Here is a 10,614-nt window from a genome sequence, read left to right on the forward strand (position 1 = left end):
TCTTTTATCGTATTTTTAAATCTTAAATATTTGTAGTTAATTTCATGCTAATTGCCAATTTGAAACCTCAAATGTTATCAGTAATTTTAATTGAATAACATGACTCAAATTCTCTTGGGAGAACGATACTCTTAACTTAATTCACTGTATTACTCGAACGATTTGGTATACTTACTAAAAAGGTATCATATATATATATATATATATATATATATATATATATATATATATATATATATATATATATTTTCAGACAGAAAAATAATTTTTAAATTTTATGATCCAGAAAATTTTATATTTTAGAATAGTTATAATATACATGGTAAAATTTTTCTATATCTTTCTAACATCTGAAAATAATAATATTTTTATTTTTTACTTGATTCATCTAATTTTTTTTATATTTTAAAATAAAAATACCATTAGGATGGGTGTAAAATAAAAAACAAAATGTTTGTTTGTTTGCCATCACCCTATATTTTATACCATGTCAACATAATCCAACACGAAGCTTTCATAGAACTAACATGTCTTGAAATAATCTTATTCTGAAAACCTAAAAAGTAATAACAATTAAGGCTTGATCTCGAGGGGAAATGAACATGGACACAACTTTTGAATCCTTTTGTGAATTTCAAACCAATGTATGTCAGAGCATAAGTCAAGTTTGTTATATTAAGTATTTATTTACGTTAGAGAGTCGAATGACACAAGATGTTCCAAACATGTTACGAGGGAAATGTTTTTTCTCATCCTCAACACACATATGCGCGAAAGTGACCTAACGACACACATCAAAAGCCGAATTATTCGTCCGTTTGAGATGTATTCCTCAGACACACACACAGAAAAACATTCTTGGTTTAAGAATCGCGTGTGCTAGTTCCACCATCACATGCATTCTCTTTTGACCAACTCTTTCAGAGACCACTTGCACACACCCACCATACCGGGCTACCACAAAAGCATATATGCATGCATGCATGAATGGTGGGGGTTACTAACAGCTACAAAATGGTGGTACCTCCATGATTATGATGCTGATGATCATCATCATCATCACTACTGACAGTGTTAACCAAGTCTCTGAAATAGCAGCACATGCAAGTGCCTTGGATCCTTCAATCTCATCACTTTCAAATGATAAGTCCATGAAAAGCATATCCCAAAGAGGACAAAGGCGCAGAATATGTGCGTTACTAGGAAAATCTACACATCCATATATAGATTTTTTCTGTGAGGGAATTTTGGATCCAAGACTTTCCCTTACTTTCATGCACGAAGTCATGGACAAAAGGAAAGAGAGAAAAAAAAATAAGGAAAGAGAGGACGGTGTAATGAATTGCTTTGGATAGTGACCTTAGGCAAAAGAACCAAATGTTTATCCCCCTTTCTTAAAGTCTGCGAAAGCCTCGAATGTGTGTGGAAACTTTGTCTCCATCCTAAATCCTTGTCTTTTGTAGATGCCAATACCCTTTTCTTTTGGTGGGACTTAAGCAACAGTGTCTTTAGAGGGGCCTTCTCCACTCTTCCCTTTTGTTCCAAACCAACAAGATATGGTATACGATGCCTTCTGTTCTTCGATTCACGTCGTATCATTCTTCTTTCTTCAATCAAAAACATACTAATTACTACACTCTTATAACTTAATTACCGTCGCAGATAAAGTTCACCTATATATCTTAAGTTATAAAAGAATCAAAATTGGATAACGAATATCTGTGAATCAAAGATTGATAGTACTTTAAATTTAAATATATACACAGTCATATTTGGCCATCAAATTTATATTTATATTCCTCACTGTTGCACTATCTTGTTTCAGTGATTAATTTGTAATTTTATCACATGTATTAATTAATAAGCATAGAACTTGTAACTTTGTTCCTGTTAAGTATAAATGCACTCATTACAAATGATTAGGAATTCGGGAACATATGCAGACATTTTCAATCATCATAACAAACAAGCTGCTCCAAACATGTTTTTCCTCCAACTACAAGAAGATTCTTGTAGAAAAAAGATTAACATGATATATATATATATATATATATATATATATATATATATATATATATATATATATATATATATATAAAACGTGCAGTAGCTTTTCAAGGTTATTATTATTGTTGTAGTTAATTATATTATGATTATTAGTAGTATCTTTGTACATTGTGGTATGATTTACTTGGGTGAGGGGTAACAGAATTGTATTTTATGATATTACTTTTGACTTCAATGTTTAATCTGTAGCTTGGTTCTGTCATTGTTAATTGATATGCTAGACTACCAATAAAAGTTTGGTCATAATAAAAAAACATTATTGGAAGCTGTTTGGTAATTTAGATTAGCAACGTTAGAGCATGGTCAAATCCAATCAATCTTAATCACCTGCTGCCACTTAATAAAGTTATATATGCCGATATATCAGAAAGATCAAAAAGAATATTTAAGGCAACTTTATGAGAAATAAGTGGCAGCAGAAGACGGAGAATTTGAAGAGGCAGCCACCATTATTTGAACAAAAAAAAAGCCAGTTAGATAAAACCCATATCTTGAGAAAGATATATTATATATAAATTTAAATATATAAGAGTAGTTTCCAAAAGGTTTAGGTATTTGAATTTTATGGTGGTTAGAAAGAAAGGTTTGGAAAGTAAAGTGAAGAGCAAGATAGGTCTTAAAGGTAGAGAAAGAAAGAAAAAAGATAAAGAAGGGAGTGATTGGGTGGAACAAAGTTTGGAGGGTCCTTGTTTACCCTAATGAGTGTGCCTCTTAATCCAAGAAAGATTATATTATGATTAAATGGTAATACTAAGAAGTGAACTTTAGATATATTTAATGTAGAACTAAACATTAATAAATGGTGCATTTAACAATAAATGAAATAGTAAACTTAAAATATAATAAATCTTTCTTTAAGTGATAATAAGTTTTGTTAGAATAAAATTTAATTTATAATTATTAGATCTTAGGTTAGAAATAAATTTTAAATCTAATTCAATCTTATAAAATCGATCGGTTTTGTAAGATAAAGTTTACATCCACTCATGAAATCGTTTTATAACGTTGGATGTCCAACCGTTAAGACCTTGGTGACGCACCCCTTTTCTTACCATCCTCCATTAAGACAATTTTGGGTTGTGTCCTTATGCGACAACCAACTTGCTAGGGCTCCACCATCAATTTAGTGGAACCATTGGGATCCATTAACCCTTTTTAAAACCTAGCTCTCTTTGCATGAGGGATCATCCATCACAAACATGCCCTACAAACACACTAACATTTCTACTTTCCATGTCTCAAATCAGACCCACACTCATTAAAGAACCAACGAATTTTCCCGTGATTTTCTTTTTTTGATTCTTCTTTCTTTTAGGCTAAGCCAAACCTTGTACTGTTCATATATTGACAAATCTCAGATAAAGAGAAGAAGGACGTGACTTTATTAGTTATGTGATTATTATCTAATCTTCAAATCTATTTCTTCACATAATTACCACATTTTTCTCATCCCTTCCTTTTTCTGCATGACCGAATATTTATCGTCAATAAATAAATACAGTAATGTAAATGAATAACGCTGAAAAGAGGGCCCACTTATGAAAAAAATGGGTCTGATCTGGCTCAAGCCCAAATACCTTTTCGCTGCCTCTCACGTCGATTTGTATGTCGTCTATGTCACGTCTCTTAATTTTCATTCCCTCTCTATCAATGACATAATATAAAAACAATAGTTTTTCTCACTCGAAGTTAAGAAGTAATAAAAGACAGTTAGAACAATTTAAATAAATATATATATATATATATATATATATATATATATATATATATATATATATATATTTTATAATAAAAATTCATTATTAAACAAAGTAGTTTAACTCATTTAATAATTCTACAAAGTTATACATAACAAGAAACATATAGTTGAAACTTATTTAAAAATATAAAAACTGTGAATCTTAAACTTATATTTAATGAATGTCTATCTCATTTAATTTTATAATTTTGAATAAATTTCAACAAATAATACAATACATTTGAATAAAATTTACGTTTTCTATCACCTCATATTTGAGTGTAAAATCAGATTCCTTCAATTAAGAGAAATCCATTTATTTCAATTGATTGAGCATGATAAATTTTCTTATAGGCATTCAATTCTTACAGATGAAAAAACTAACCACATCTAAATCAATCATCAACAAAAGAATTAAAGCCAAAAAAAAGGAGGTAATATTATAAAATGAAAAGTTGGTGACATGTAACTGAAGGTTTTTGCATCAAACTAGACATATCTGCCTTTAATATTATCAAAATGGACAGATTCAACCGAAATTACGAAAATGGGAAAGTCATGGGGTCCAAACGACTTCAATTGAAGAAGTCGTGCCCCCTCTGCACGACTTCACACTGTTCATTTGACCAGTGTTGAAGTCGTGCACCCCAAAAACGACTTCGGGGTGCTGTAATCGATTACCAAACACTGTAATCGATTACCACGTCTTTTTTTCGTTAAAAATAATGAAAGTATTGAAGTTGTATCGGGGGGTCACGACTTTAATACGAGAAGTCGTGCACCCCCCACACACTTTTATCTTTTTTTAATTTTTAATTTCTTTATTAATTAAAATGATTTATAATTAATAAATAATATTTTTAAATATATTTAAAATAATATAAATTATATCTAATTAATATTTAAAAATTATATTTCATTATAATTTAATTTTATGAATTTTAATTATTATATTATACCTTTTTTTCTTGAATTATAATTAATTAATAATTTTTTTATTATAAACTATTTAAAATAATAAAAAATTGGGTTAAATATGTTTTTAGTCCCTAAACTATTGGTCGTTTCTGGTTTTCGTCCCTCTTTCAAAGTAAGGTACAATTTGGTCCTCATTCTTTTCGAAACGTTCGTTTTAGTCATCGGAATTTTGGTTTTAGTCCTCATTTGTTGCTAAATGAGGACCAAATTTTTAAACAGTGTTTAGTTTTCGAGGACTAAAACGAACGTTTCAAAAAGAATGAGGACCAAATTGTACCTTACTTTGAAAGAGGGACGAAAACCAGAAACGACCAATAGTTTAGGGACTAAAAACATATTTAACCCTAAAAAATTTTAAAAGTTCAAAACGTTTGGGGTTCACGACTTCTTTACTTAAAGTCGTGCACCCCTTTCACACTTTTATTTTTTTACTTTTTTATTATTTAAAAAGATTTATAAGTTTTATATAATATATTTAAATGTATATAAAACATTTTAAATTATACATAATCAATAATTAAAGTTTTTTAATACTATTAAATAAATATATTTTATGGTTTTATTTATTTTTGTAGTTAAATTAATTTTTTATAAAATATATTTCAATTAAATAATTTCTAACCATAATTATTGTGATTACATAAATAAAAATTATAAACTTATTATATTTCATCATAAATTATTTTTTATTATAATTAATTACAAAAATAGTTAATTAATTAAATAGTTAATATTTAGTATTTTTATTAATTAAATAGTTTATAGTGAAAAAAAATTATTAATTAATTATAATTTGTTAAAAGATATTCTACAATCATAAAAATTCAAAAAAATAAATTATAATAAAATATAATTATTTTTAAATTTTAATTAAATAATTAAAATAATTATAGTTATAAATTATTTAATTAAAATTATTTTATAAAAAATTTAATTTAATTACAAAAATGATTAAAATTATAAAATTTATTTATTTAATAATATTAAAAAATATAATTATTAATTAGATATAATTTTAATTATATTAAATACATTTAAAAATATTATTTACAAATTATAAATGATTTTAATTAATAAAAAAATTAAAAAATATAAAAAGTAAGAATGGGAGGAGGGTGCACGACTTCAATAAGAGAAGTCGTTAACCCCCACACAACTTTAATTTTTTTTTAATTTTTATGAAAAATGACTTTGTAATCGATTACAAGTCTCTGGTAATCGATTACCATGTTCTAAAGTCGTTTTTGGGTTGCACGACTTCAACACTGAACAAATGAACAGTGTGAAGTCGTGTTGGGGAGACACGACTTCTTCATTTGAAGTCGTTTTGGCCCCCCATGACTTCACTTTGGATCAAAATTTGTCCATTTTGGTAATATTGAAGGCATATTTGCCTATTTTGGTGCAAAAACCGAAAATGAATCTTTGAATTTATTTAATCCATAATTGAAACTTAAAAATAAAGATTGATTCAACTTGATCTAATTTTTGAACTTTTCCAAACTTTCCCTTTAACTTTTTGTATTTTCACTTATTTTACTATTATAATGCCTGTAAAAAAAATTTCTCAGATCCTTCTTGATTGGTCATTTGCTTTAAAAAAATTTAATTACGTGCGTACTTTTAGTATAAAGTGAAAAAAAAAAAACTAAAGATTTATATGTCGGTAGATCTGAATTTTGTACATTTGTTGTTCACTATCGTAACATACATAAAAGGTGTAACAAAAAACACACATAAAAAGTAAAAGGTGACATACTGAAGCAAAGAATGTAAGATCTAAAGAATGTAGATGTATTCAAAAGTTTGGCCTAACTACTGTTTATGATAAAGAGAACAAAAGAAAAAACAAAAATTATGCCCTAAGGAAACTCAAATCACAATTTGTTCTCTAAAAAGGTATATGCCAAAAAGGAGGAAACTTCTGCACATGCATCACTACAAACAATAATTACCATTTACTATAAAAAAATAAAGTATGTGTTTTAAGATTCTTTTTACTAATATCTTTTTGGACAAAATATAAATTATTTTCATATAGTTTTTAATATCACGACATATATAATTATTAATAGTTCACATAGTTTAAAATAAAAATTACATATATATTCCTTTTTAAATTTCTAAAACATCTTTTAAAGATATTGGACATAATTAATGTATATATATCTTTTTGATTATGATATAGATATATTGTGATTACAAGTTGAGAAAAAGGAAGAATTGAAAACCACTAGATAAAGAAAGAAATGATCGATGGTTGTCTCCTAGTGGGCAGATAATTGAAATAGAAAAATAAGGCATATTTTTGAGGGTGAAGCTTTTGGAGTATTATTTCGTTGGCACTAAGCAAACTTAGCACCTTTGGTTTGATTTGATGAAGTTAATTATTAATAGATGTAAGTGAAGAAAAAGAGAAGAAAGCTTAGTAAGCATCGAAATTATGGAAAAAGGTGGAAGTATGAAAATAAGCAAAGTAAGGAATGGTTGAAGAAGAGGCAGAGATGAAGAAAAAGAGAAAGCTTTGTTGTAAAAGGGGGAAGCACTTTCCACATTTATTCCTTCACTTTTATTTTTAATTTTGTATATAACAACCAGCTGCCAACTTTATCTTCCTGCTTTTCAGGAAAAATGGATTCCATTTCATCCCACCCTTCTATTTATTATATAACAATAACAAAAGTATATCCACCAAACATAAACATCACTTCAATTCATATATATGTATAGTCATTTCAAACAACTAATATTAATCCATTAATTGCTTTCATAACCCATTCAAATCCAGAAGAATATAATAACACCTTTTATGTTTACAGAATCAATTTTAACTTTCTTTTTTCATATTTCAACGTATTACTTCTCAAAAAACATTACATTAGCTTTTAAATAGACTAATATACTTTATGAAAGAAAAAAAAAATCTAATACTGAAAATAACAATGAACTAAAAGAAAATCTAATAAAGATAGACTAAAGAAAATTAATATTAAATTTTTTAAAACAAAAATTTCTAAAAAAAAATGAGTGTTAAAGTATATAAAATTTAAATTATGGAAGGATTTTTTTTGAAAGAAATCGAAATTTTATTTAATTTATTCATAATGGTCTATATATATATATATATATATATATATATATATATATATATATATATATAATATGTAATTTTATCAAAAATTTTGTGTAGTCTCGCATGTTTTTTTTTTATATTTTAATAAAATCTTGATGTCTAGCACGGATTAATTTAGTGAAGAAAACAGTCAATTTTTTTTTATACTATATTATCAATTTAGGGTTTAGGGTAGATCATAAATGATATTATGGCTATAGTTATAATTTTTCTTTAATGTTGAAATGCACCTAAAATTTACCTTAAATTTCAAAGGGGACACCTTTTCAAAGAAAATATTTTTCTAGTTCAGAATGAGTAGAAGTGGCGACAAATAGTTAATTCAGAAGCTTAGGAAAACAACAGGGAAATTTTTTAGCGTAAGATGATGTAGATTAAGGATGAAAAGAAACTAAAGTAACTCATTAAAGTAACAACATTAGCTTTTGTCTGTTAAGATTTCTTTAATCAAGTGAAAGCATATTAACATTAACATCTTAGATCTATTTCAAGTTATTCATATGAAGAATGGTCTTCCACTAATTTATTTTTCTATGTTTGTGTAAACAATGAAATAAGAGAGAATAGTCAACTTCTATTCTTTCCCTCTTTCTTCCAAAATTTCTTTTTGTTTTCTTTTACTCCAACATAGTTATTATACATTTATTTCTCTCCCTAGTTGTCGTGATTTATAAACGTTAAATACCAAGTATGTGTTTAGTTTTATAAGCCATATTAACCTGATCATATCGGTATATTTTTATTAAAAACTATTAATCCTTAATTTTTTTAATATATGTTAATGTATGAAAGAAGGATTAAGGTGAGAAACCTAGTTATATATAAACCCTTTTGCTAATTTTTCAAATTGTTGCAAAATTCATATCCGTACATGGAGAAATAATTACACATGTCGTGTTGTTGAAGAGAACTAATGATGTATTGTCATTTAATCACACAAGTGTTCGTCAAAAAAGTTGAAAAAAAGAAGTGGAAAGAAATTAAAGAAAAATGAACCATAGAAAAAAAAAGTGAAGAAACGAAGGAAGTAAAAATTATATAGGACATATAATACGTTAGATTTTGTGAGGTTATGAGAGAAAACCTTAACTTTTGTCGACCAGATAACTACATTAATTCTTAAAGAGGCTATCTTTTAAAAAGCCATATAAGCGACAAATTCTATACTTATGCTTAAGGGTTTTAATTAAAGTAGAGAAGATAATGATCTTTTAGTGATTCTAAAGTAGCAACATCTTTAAGGTTTTAAAGAAGAGATGCTTATCTATCTTTTTCTTAATACTGTTTTCTAAATAATACTTATTATATTATATCATAAATTTATATATAATTGAACCCATATACCGCAACCTTTTCTTGCTTTCCAAAGATGAGAATGTTGGGTTACGAAAATCAAAGAAAGGAAAGTTATTCTTTTACAAAATGCTTCACACAAAGCATAAAAAGTAGTGCTCTTTTGATATATCTAAGTGAAGATTTTACTTTTTCCTTCCCAAATAAAAAAGTTGCTTCTACTTTGCACAATCCTTACGCTATGGATCATGCTTTAGTCAATATATCAAACCCTAATATTTCATTCAATTATGCATAGTAAGATGCATTATCAAATTTAGTTATTAATATTATTCTTATTTAATTAAACTTAGACATAAATGGTGATACATAGTTTACACATCATACTGTGAATGTTTCAAAATCAAGATTTTTCAACAATAAAAGATAAAGTCACTTATTAGACTTAGATGTATACATCATAACTTTGAAAATTAGTGACTTGTTGCTTTAGGATTAAAATCTAGATAAATAACTCTTCTAAACCCTAACAATAATTAAATCAAAATTTCATTAATTTAAAAACAAATTCAAGCAATTCACAATCTAATAATAAATCGATTGTGAAACTGTTGCAAAGAATTGATCCTTGTAGGTTCAAGTTCCTAAGAAGATTCCATGAACATGTGATTTGAAGATTAAAAATACAAAGATTGAAAATAGAAAGAACATAACAATCCCAAATGTAAAATAATAAAAGAGAGAGCACAACTTTGTAAATTAGAAAAAGAAATTATTGTTTTCAAATATTATATGTGTTTAATCATAGTCTTATATTAGTTAAATTAAAAAGCGGTAAATAGATGGATCTTATTTATGAGCTAATTATATTATGGGACCTCTAACTTATTTATGATTTGAAAGGAATTCCATGATCATTTGGTAAATAACTGTTTATGGATAATACTTAAGTTTTAATATTTAAGATTACTTTGTTCGTGTTTTTATATCTATTTTTGTCTTTATTTCAGTCTTTATATTACTAAAATACTTATAATTTATTAGGTAATCTAAAATACTACTTTTAAATATTTTTATTTATTATTTATTTTTTCACATGAAAATATTTTATTCTCTCAATTTGTGTTTAATTGCATCAATCCTTCATTTATCATGTAAAATAAATAAAAATTATCTTCTTTATTCTTTTTCATCTTTAACTTTTATTTTGTTTGAATAACTTTTTGTTTTGCTTAAATAGTTTTCATTATCAATCAATGATTTCTAAAATCTCCAAAGTATTTTCTACCTTGTTATACATTTAATTATGCATTTTTTTTTCCTTTATGTGATTTCGTGGTATATCAAATCATTTCTAGAATATGTTTGATGACTTTTACTTTTTAATATTTTTATTTGTTGTTTT

Source organism: Vigna umbellata, chromosome 9 (genome assembly GCF_029865625.1).
Source record: "Vigna umbellata cultivar VRB3 chromosome 9, Vumbellata_1.0, whole genome shotgun sequence".
Lineage (NCBI taxonomy): Eukaryota > Viridiplantae > Streptophyta > Magnoliopsida > Fabales > Fabaceae > Vigna > Vigna umbellata.